This window comes from Hylaeus volcanicus, chromosome 2, assembly GCF_026283585.1.
Source record: "Hylaeus volcanicus isolate JK05 chromosome 2, UHH_iyHylVolc1.0_haploid, whole genome shotgun sequence".
Taxonomy (NCBI): Eukaryota; Metazoa; Arthropoda; class Insecta; order Hymenoptera; family Colletidae; genus Hylaeus; species Hylaeus volcanicus.
Window position 1 is genome coordinate 15,046,766 of NC_071977.1, and position 10,957 is coordinate 15,057,722.

Here is a 10,957-nt window from a genome sequence, read left to right on the forward strand (position 1 = left end):
TTAATGTATTCACTCGATTTTTATTAGTTTTCAAGATATAACGCTTCGACTGATTTTCAGTGGAAAAGTCTAGGTTTCAGTAACAAGTCATAAAAGCGGTCCTACGCAGTCACTCAAATTCAGACTTCTCCACTGAAAATCAGTACATTTTGAAGCGTTATATCTTGAAAACTAATAAAAATCGAGTGAATACATTAAAGCTTAACGAATTCGTCTTGGAAAGCACTATCGCATGATCCACAAAAAAAATATATAGTTTTATTTGAAAAATGAAACTTCATCACCATATCTCTTAAATTAATAACATAAAAAAAATTTCGTTTACACCACGATAGACAGTCCATTGTATCCTGTAATGTACATGTAAACAATGTTTTCGTATCGTCAGTATTTATTGAGATATGCGTTTGTAATGCTATAGCGTGGATACCCTGTACACATAATAATAAATACAGTAAATTCTGGTTAACCGCCGTTTATTTGGGACAAATATTGAAGAATGGAAACAAAAACTGTTGGTTCCACTTCGCTTATGTGAAACATACCGCCGTTTTATTGGAACTGTTTACGCTCGTACTGTTTAGAATCGCCAGAATTATGAAGAATTTTTAAAGATCGATAACAACCTTCAATATTACGATGAAGATGAAGATTGTGTAGATATGTAATTGTGGAACAAGTTGTTGCAACAAAACATAAAGCAGAAAATTGGGAAAGTGATAGGGATGATACTTCTTAGCAAGATCTGGTGACTAATCAGAAGGCTAGATAATGTATTCTTAAACTAATAAGACAATATTTTCTGCAAAATGGAAATGAAGAATACCCCATTTCTACGTTCGATGCCGGTGCCGATGTCGTTCATTTACAGAGCCTAAAGAAAATGCACCAAATTATACTTCATAAATTTCTGAAAAAATAATTAATGAAATTGAAATTTTTAGTTTTGTGCGTCTCCTGAAAACCTAGGTTTTTGATACAAAGGTACACTTTCCTCAGAAACGCTTAGCCGATATGAACCAAATTTTTTGCACGTGTTTTCTGATGGTTAGGCCTAATTTATACCTACGATATTTTGGTAATTCCAAATGGTTAATTTTTTAAAAATGTTAAAGTTGAAAAAAAAATGTATAGGTTTACGCGGCGATAACTTTTTTTGGAATCAAAATATTGAAAAAATCCTCTGTGTAAATTAGGTCGAACTATCAAAAAACACGTGTAAAAAATTTGGATCATATCGGACTAACCGTTTTTGAGAAAAGTGTACCTTTATACCAAAAACCTAGGTTTTCAGGAGACGCAAAAAACTAAAAATTTGTATGTTTCGATTTAAATCGATTTAAATCGATTAAAACACTGCCTTTTTGATAATTTACCGTCTTCTTTATCATGAAAAACAATAGTCTATGGTTATAACCAAGGTAACCGCGTCACCGGTCTTCCGTAAATTTGACTGTACCATTGTTTTCGCTTCGAGAAGTTTGTCAGTTGTATTTTCTTATATTTTTTACAGTTTCATTTCAGTGTCGTTTTTTTTTGGAGAAAAAAAGAAATTTTGTAAAAAAAAAATTGTATTTTTTTATTTAAAAAAATTTTTTTTATCACTTCTAGTGCTTCAAATTCAATTTTCATTGCGTAGAATTGTTCAGAATCGCTTAAATTTTAATAAAAAAACAATTTTTTTTAAGTGATTTTTTTCTATTTTTGATGCTCCAAGCCTCTTAAAATGGCCCACCCTGTATATTTAGTACTCTATACAGGGTGTCCCAAAAATGTTGTAACACCTTCAAAGGGGTGGTTCGGGAGGTGATTTGAAACAACTTTTTCCTTAGCGAAAATGTTGTCCGAGGCTTCGTTAAGGAGATATTAACAGAAAACACCGACCAATCAGAGCGCGCGTAGACCGTTGGAGCGGCCGTGCTAGCGAAGACTACGAGCTAGGCGACCGCGTCAATGCCCTTCAATGCACGTCGAGTCACTTATTCGCGTACGAGCGCGATAGTGATGCACGTAGCTTTCGCTACCGTGTGCGGTCCAACGATATACGGCGCGCTCTGATTGGTCGGGGTTTTCTGTTAATATCTCCTTAACGAAGCCCCGGACAACATTTTCGCTAAGGGAAAAGTTGTTTCAAACACCCCTTTTAAGGTGTTACAACCTTTTTAGGGCACCCTGTATATGTTTCCCTACGTAAGTATGTAGCTGTCGCTTTTAATTGCCAATATATTTGCGAAAGTATCCTGTAATATTTGACTATGGGTAGCTCCACAAGGCTCGCGTAACAGGCCGCTGTTTCTTGTTTACCCTTTCTGTAAATACTCCAAAACGCCAACTGTTTAAAGTTGTTGCGAGAGCTTGTATTCTGCAGGATCTTTATTCGTGCAGTAAAAATATGGGGGTTCGGGAGCAAAGCACCCCAGCATGCGTATAGTTTCGAGGCGTATGTTTTTTAAATTTTGTAAAAGGTTTTCCAGTTGAAAAGTAACTTTAAACTTTATCCAATTGTACTCAACCCCTCAATCGGAAATTGCCTGACGCGTTATGTCTTCGTTTAGCACTTCGCACTCAGCACGCTTGATAGTTGAAACCAATCTCGAACTTCGTGATCGTGCTTCACTGCTAATCAACTCGATTGCATGTTCAAGTCGTGTCGCGCTTTAGTACCATCACCATCGCCATCGATTATTTACCTAACCCAGAACCAAATTTAACAACAGATCGATTTTGAATCGGTCCACAACACCAAACGCTATTGTCCTTTTCGTTAATTATTTTCCCTTATTATTTCTTTCGTTGGTTCTCAATGCCCCAACGTTTCCTCCGACCGCATAAATTGCGCAACGATGATAAATTATTCAATGCGTACTCGACTTTGTTCCGTTGGTTCATAATGCATCCGCATTCGTGTAATCATTTCCGGAGCGTTGCTTGGAATGAAAAGAGGTTTCCTCGTTAAAAGTAACAGAGAGAAATTAAATAGTCTGCAATTATCTTGCACGTACAAATGACTCCTTAATTATATTCTGTGTTCACAGTTTCTTGCACAAGTTCCTTCGGCGTGCAACTTTAGGGAACCTCAACAAGTCGATTATAGAGTGTGTTTCGTTTAAATCGGAATGGTTAAATATCTCAAGAGGAGATAAGGCTGGCGAAATAAATATTTTCACGAATGTTATTTGATGCAAAGGAAATAAGTTATATGATGTAAATAATTTTGGTGCATGTGAAGCAGCGGTAACGATTTGAGAAACAAAATAAGTTTTTTAAGTGAAACTTTATATTATCTTCATCCATGATATAATACGATTTGTTTGGAAAAATTGTTTAAACTAATAAAGCCTTAAATTAGAGCTTGAACAAGGATAAAAGATGGAATGAAGGAAAGCAGATGCTCCGTCATCCTTTTTCTTCATTCATCGTTGACTTTGAAACTTCTACTTGTTATGTCTTCAGAAGTCACTGAACAATATTGTTAAGGCCTTCTTTATGGCCCAACAATGTCTACTCTTTTTTTAAGACTTTCTTCAATCACCCTAGGAATTCCAAAATAAATTAAAGTACAGTTCAGTTTAATACAATATTTAGGATTCCATTTCTTACGGTTGTTCCTGGTTGAAGATTCCTGGTGTAAGCCACGTCCTTTGGGAAAAGTGTGCCAACGGTTTTGTGAGCATTGCAGCGAGCTTCCTCGGAGAGCGAACGATACACTGATATGTCGGTGCGTCGATATATCATATCAGTGTGTCATTTGACCCATGAAGAAGCTAGCTGCAACGCTTGCGAAACGTCCCAACACTTTTCCCAAAGGGCAGTAGTGACGCCCGGAAGCTTCAACGAGAGTTATCTGTTATTATCCTTCCTCTGAACTTCTCAAATATTTGATTCATTCATTCGATACAGACTTTCTACAAAACATAAAAAAAGGAACTATGGCTAATCCTTTTGGACTTAGGCTAATGGAGACAGTAGACTCAAATTAAGACAGATTGGAACAGATTGGCACAAATTTCTCTTAAGCTGACTTTTGTCATATACACTCATTTGACAGATTGTCAAACCATAACAATTCTTACTCTGGCCTATCTATTTCTTTTGACAGCGTTTGATTCAAGTCATCTAAACCCTTTGCGTTCAATGTCTACTCTCAACCACAAAAGCATTTTTACCATTCTGGTCGTATGATTGCTCTTAGCCACCACGACAAAGAACCATTCTAATCTTATATTGTATTAAACCATATAGCACTTTACACTTTCTCTGTATATTTATTATTTGAAGTTAAATTCAAGACATTTTCAATGCCAAATGTTTTTTATTAATGATTAAAAATATTAAGAATTTCATTCCAAAATGAAATAGAAACAAAAAAATTCATGTTAAATTAGAAACTTGACATTAAAAACAAGCTTTTAACTATAAATTCATATACATTTGTCTCCGATTGTACCTTCCAAATAACCTTAAAATATTTTAAAAATAATACTCCAAAATGGCAAAAGGAAAGTTACCGAAAGATACCACATGATGGAGAATTATATTTTATAATTTTGACATAAAAACATAACATTAAAACACATTATTGTGTAAAGACATATCTAAAGTTCGCAAAAGAATTAATAAATCTTGTTTATCCTTCATAATCTTGCAAATTATTTATCACTGCTCGTTCTTCGGAAATTAATTCCGACCAGTACGACACCGTAATGACCGTTAATATAGTGTCATTCCACACGAAACCGGACACGTTTTGGAGTAAAACCTCAGATTTTGACGAAACTTGGATATGTTGTAGTTTTTAGTGATATTTGAACGTATCTCAAAGCCAACGGATGAAGATGACCTTTCACGTGCTTAGAGTGAAGACATGAAAGTGTCAAATACAAATTATTTCAGCACAAACAAAATCCTTTTTTAACCGATTTTTTTTTGTATTATTTTAAATAAATGCCATGTTTTTATACCGGGACAAATTAAAAAAATTTGAGTAAAGATGAGTTTATAGCCTTACTTTCCTCTTTTTGATGGTGCTTTCAAAAATATGGACAAATTTAAATTGGCTGAATGAAAATTGATTGAAGTGATCGCTGCATCAAAGCGCGTCGTGGCGGGCGAGAGGCTCGACCGTATGATACTACTAAATTTAACTGTAGCATAACTTTAACATAACATGGTCTAATACAGTTAATAAATATTAAAATCTTACTCTCTATCAATGACACTTATTGCTGAAAAAAGTTGCCACAGTTCAATGGAAACCACGAGAAGGTGGTGGTGCATATTCTTCCATCGGGATAGGATGGAATTTGACAGAATTAGGTTATTGGATAAATATTCTATCATATCATAATGGACAACAGATTAAATAAATCACTGATAATTATCATTAATTTTATAATTTCGACAATTTCTGATTTTTTACTATTAGAATAAATTTTTGCTGTTAAATGGGATACTATGTCCAATCTAATAATATCTAAATAGATATCTAATGATCTCTAAGTAGACCATTAGAAGACCAAATAACAACACCACAGAAGTTGTTCGATTGGACGAGTGCTAATGTCGAAAAACTTAATTTCCAGTTCAGCACAATACAAGAATATAACGATCATTGGAAATTATTAATATAAACACATGAACTTGCTGAAACCATTCGTGGAACGATCAATTTTCATTCATTTGTATCAACAGACATACATATGTAGTATCTCATTTATCAGCTAAAATTTCTTCTAATAGTAAAAAATCAGAAATAATCGAAATTATAAAATTAATGATATTTATCAGTGGTTTATTCAATATGCTGTCTATTATAATATGATAGAATATTTATCCAATAACCTAATTCTGTCAAATTCCATCCAGAATATTTATCCAATAACCTAATTCTGTCAAATTCCTCACCCTCAATTCCTCAATTCAAAACTTTCTCGTGGTTTTTATTGAACTGTGGCAACTTCTTTTCAACAATAAGTGTGATTGATAGAGAGTGAGTTTTTGATATTTATTAACTGTATTAGACCTTGTTGCGATCACATGCCCTACGCAACAATGATAGACGCAGTCGCTCGCATAGTTTTTAGTAACATCGTATGGTCGAGCCTGTCGCGCGCCACGACGCACTTTGATGCACCGATCGCTTCAATCAATTTTCATTCAGCCAATTTAAATTTGTCCATTTTTTTGAAAGCACCAACAAAAAGAGGATAAATGATGCTATAAACTCATTTTTATTCAAATTTTTTTCATTTGTCCCGGTAAAAAAACATAGCATTTGTTTAAAATAATTAAAAAAAAAAACGGTTGGAAAAGGATTTTGTTTGTGCTGAAATAATTTTTATTTTATGCTTCCATGTCTTCGTTATTAGCACGTGGAAGGTCATCTTCATCCGTTGGCTAGTTTAATAGTTATGTTTAAAAAAAAAAGCACAAAACTTTGAACAGTTGTAAAACGGACAATTTTCAAATTTTTTTTAAATCCTTTGAGATACGTTCAAATATCACTAAAGACTACAGCATATCCAAATTTCGTCAGAATCTAAGATGTTACTCCAAAACGTGTCCGATTTCGCGTGGAATGACCCTATGTAATATATTCATAATAATATAAATATTTACGACTTTAAGCGAAATTCTCTTCCTTATAAAGACTGTACAAATATTCGTCAGCAAATTCCGTCACTATTTAGATAGCGTAACTTTCTCATTACTAGGGATCTGCTTGATGTAAAGGCTCTTGTTACAGGGCACCATTTCCAAGAGCCTGGGGCACGATTCGTTGGTAAATCGAAATAAGGTGATCTACGATATCGCGTTGACTGTCTGGTCAGTTTTCCTGGTCTATTAAGGTCCTCGACGTTTGTTTTATTCATAAAAAGTAGAATTGTTCGATAACTCCATAGTATACTTATTATTTTATATCAATCTTAACGACAGTAGCCTTCATTAAAACTTTACAGGTCCTTAAACATTGTAAATTATTTCAAGGCACGTCGATTCAAAACTGTTTCTTACAACGTATCAAGAGACCATGACGTTAACATAAAATGTATTTTAAGGATTTCTTATATGAGTATTTTTTATCTTCTATAAGCTACACCAGTGATTCCCAAAGTGGACGCCACCGCCCCCTGGTGGGTGTTGTAGCGATTCAGGGGGGCGCTGACGGCCAACGTGAGCTGTAATTCAAAAGTTCTTAATTGCATTTCCTTCGTAATATCTAGTGGAACGTGGGTTCAGTGCGGTAACCAATTTAGTAACAAAAAAAAAACAATTGTAAATAGTAAATCGCGGTGATTTAAGATTCCTGCTGACGAAAATAGAGTCGAGGATTACTAAATTCTGAAGAGCACACCAGGTTCATCCTTCTCATTAAGATGATTTCGAATGTTTTAACTTTTCTTTGTATTACATTCTATTCCGATTCAATAAATAGTTTCATAATTTCAAAGTTCAATGTTTCTAATTTACACCTTACTTTACTATATTTTACGAAAAAGGTAGAAACATTAATACATATATATTTCCTATTAATTGCTATTAAAATTAAAAAAAAATTAACTTCCAGGGGGCGCTAAGTAACATTTTTTCTGGAAAGGGGGCGGTAGGACAAACAAGTTTGAGAACCACTGAGCTACACCATAATCTCTTAGAAAATATTTTGTATCTTTCCATTAGACTAGAGAAAACAATTTGACTCACTGAGAATAATAGAGGTAGAGCAACAGCTGGATCATCTTACAGATTCAATGGAATTAAAATAGAGAGTATTTTCAAGAATTGTTTACACTAATCCTATACTCTTGGAAGGAAATGATGGATCGGTGATACAAATAAATATTTATTATAGATTGCTCTGATTATAATGTTTCACTTTTAATATGTTTAATCCTGAATATAAGAGAGATATAATAATGCAAGAGTATTATACAGAAGAACACTTAGCTTCCTATGCGAACATATGTAGTTGCATGATATCGATATCGTCGATATCGCCGCCATTAGCATAGCCGCCAAAATATGAATTGTGTAAGAATGCTAAACTATAAGGTGTTAGTGAAGCATTACTTAAACGTATACATTAGAGCCCCAGGATCTGTAGCTACGGTACGAATTTAGCAATTCCGCTGTACCCGAACTATAGGGCGGCGTGGAAGACAGTGGGGCCCAACAGACTGCTGGTATAACATTCCGAATAGGAAAATTCTGACTGATATGTTAGGTGATATTAGTCAAGTTGTCCGACTTCGTACCTTTATAAATAAAACTCACTCCGATTAACTCTGCTATACAATGAAAATGGAATTATAATCGTTGAATAAAAACAATTATAACCTTTTTGCGGTCGTATTAAATTTAGACACGGGTGCGTTACTGTTCGGAATTAATTTCTGACGAACGAGCAGTGATAAATAATTTGTAAGATTATGATGGATAAACAAGATTTATTAATTCTTTTGTGAACTTTAGATATATGTTTACACAATAATGTGTTTTAATGTAATGTTTTTTTGTAAAAATTATAAAATATAATTCTCCATCATGTGGTATGTTTTGGTAACTTTCTTTTTGTCATTTTGGAGTATTGTTTTCAAAATATCTTAAGAAGCGAGAATGACTAATTACACTTAAACACAATTTGTAAAATATGATTTGGAATTCTACCAAGTGTCTTCGGCTATTTCGTATTTATTGCAATCTGTTACAGAAAAAATAATAATATTCAATATTATCGTCTTTGAAAAATTTAACATGTTCATATCTTATTGTCTAACTTATAATTACTAATGTTCTTATTACATATTTTAGACCACTTTCTATTAATCTATTATTACACTAATATCTTAGAATCCATTACTATTGTCTAATGGCATTAATCTTTTCAGTCTGCGGTATACAATATAGGATAGCTATGGTTATTTGCTGTGGTGACTAAGAGGAGACATACGACCGGAACGGTAAAAAAAAAAAAGAAAATATACATGTCGAATTGAGTAACCTCCTCCTTTTTCGAAGTCGGTTAAAAAAACTTTGGTGATTTAGAGTAGGCATACGACTTTAGACTCTAAGGCTTAGAGTTGGAAATTGAAATTGGTCTTTAATGAAGAAAGATATGAATGCAAATGCAAGTGCAAAGCAGTGTAGAACAAGAATTAATTAAATGTAAAGAACGAACAAATGCAAGACTGGTACATTAGGTCTTATAATCAAATTATATGACTTCGTACCCTTATAAATAAAACCCACTGACTAATTCACTCTCCATTTAATCGGAATAAATATTATCACTATCTATAAACCACATATACACTATACGTACACACTATGCGTACACTATAGTTCCTTCAAAAATATGTTTCATCTTTACATTAAACTAGAGAAAACAATATAACGGTAGCCTTTATGAGGAAATCGAATGTGACACAGTGGGAATAATAGTCACAGCAACAGCTCAATCTTCTTTAAGCATCAAATTCCCCCTCCCAATGCAAAGTGTAATTCTTTATATCCGAGTAATGAATTGGCCCCCTTCTATCGCGCAGCTCGATCCGTTTGCAGGCTCGAATAAGATGAACACGCTAATTAAGACGAGGTGGAGTGCGTGTTGAGCACTGATCGCACTGCTCGTTTTAATTCAAGCGGTGGTCGTTCGCTCGTTTGCGCCCTTTCTGGATGCGAAGAGGAGTCCTTGAAAAGTATAATCCAGCAGAAAAGCTCAACAGGGGAATTACCCTTTGAGAAAGTCGCGAGCTAACGCGCAACAATCGCGCGAACCCGAGCTCGAGCGTGGCTCGGTTAATCGTCTATGGGGATTGCGCAACGTGACACTTTGTGCAGCTGTGAGCTCGTGTGATCGTGCGGTGTGGAGAGAGATGCATACACACAGGTACCACGTCAGAATCTCGGTCTACCGCGCGAAGAGCCAGCGACAAGCGCAGCAGGGGTTGAGAAGAGGGTGAAGCAACAGCGAGCGCCACCAACTGGGTCAATACTGACGTCCCTGTCCTTCGTGCCTCCTCCACTCCCCGTGTTCTTCTTACCTACCCTTTTAGCATTCGCGTGGCCACGATAAAGAAACCAGGGGGGTCGTTCATGCGTCCACTTCCGGGGGATGGAACAGCTCGCACGAGCGAGGAACGCGTGTTGGGTGGGAATGGGATCGTTGGAATCCTATAAAAAAATTACGCCAAGTACATGAAGAAGTGGAGGACTCAAGGAGTTATCATTGAACAATAAAAGATCCCCATAAAAAAACTACAAGAAAGTAGAAAAAGATGTGAAATCGAAATGAGCTGCCAGATGATTTGCCTAGATTTCCGTGGCCTGGAAGTCAAATGCTTGGCGTGGCCAGGCAAGGGCAAGCTGTCGATGAATAAGACACTATTATATAGAATCTATTTTAAATTTATAAAAATAAAATTAATATTTCTGTAAACTCTACATAAGAAGTCTAAATTATTATTTGTTTCTTTAATTGAATAGAGTAAAATAAAGGGAGAGGGGATAACAAAAGGGAATATATATATATATATATTTCATATAATTTATTAATTATAAACTCTTATTCGTTCAATTTATAAATTATTATATATACCTGCAATTTTTTTTCTTGTTGCAAGAAATTTTAATGTTAATGATGTAATAAGAAAATGACTCCAATTCTATAAGCTCTACATAAAAAGTCTAAATTAAAAACACTTTAATGGTATGGATCTATTCTGTATGAATGAAGGTACCTGACAATTCAGATTTTGACAACTTACCTTGTAATCAAGATCGATCAACACTTTACAACACTGGCTGCAATTTGTTATTAAACCCTACATAAAAAGTCTAAATTGAAAACATTTTGTTGATATAAATATAATTAATAATGCAATAGTGTAAAAAGTTTTGACACTTGGCAGGTTGTGAATGATGACATCTGTTTGGACTCTCGACGCTCGATGGCCGACGA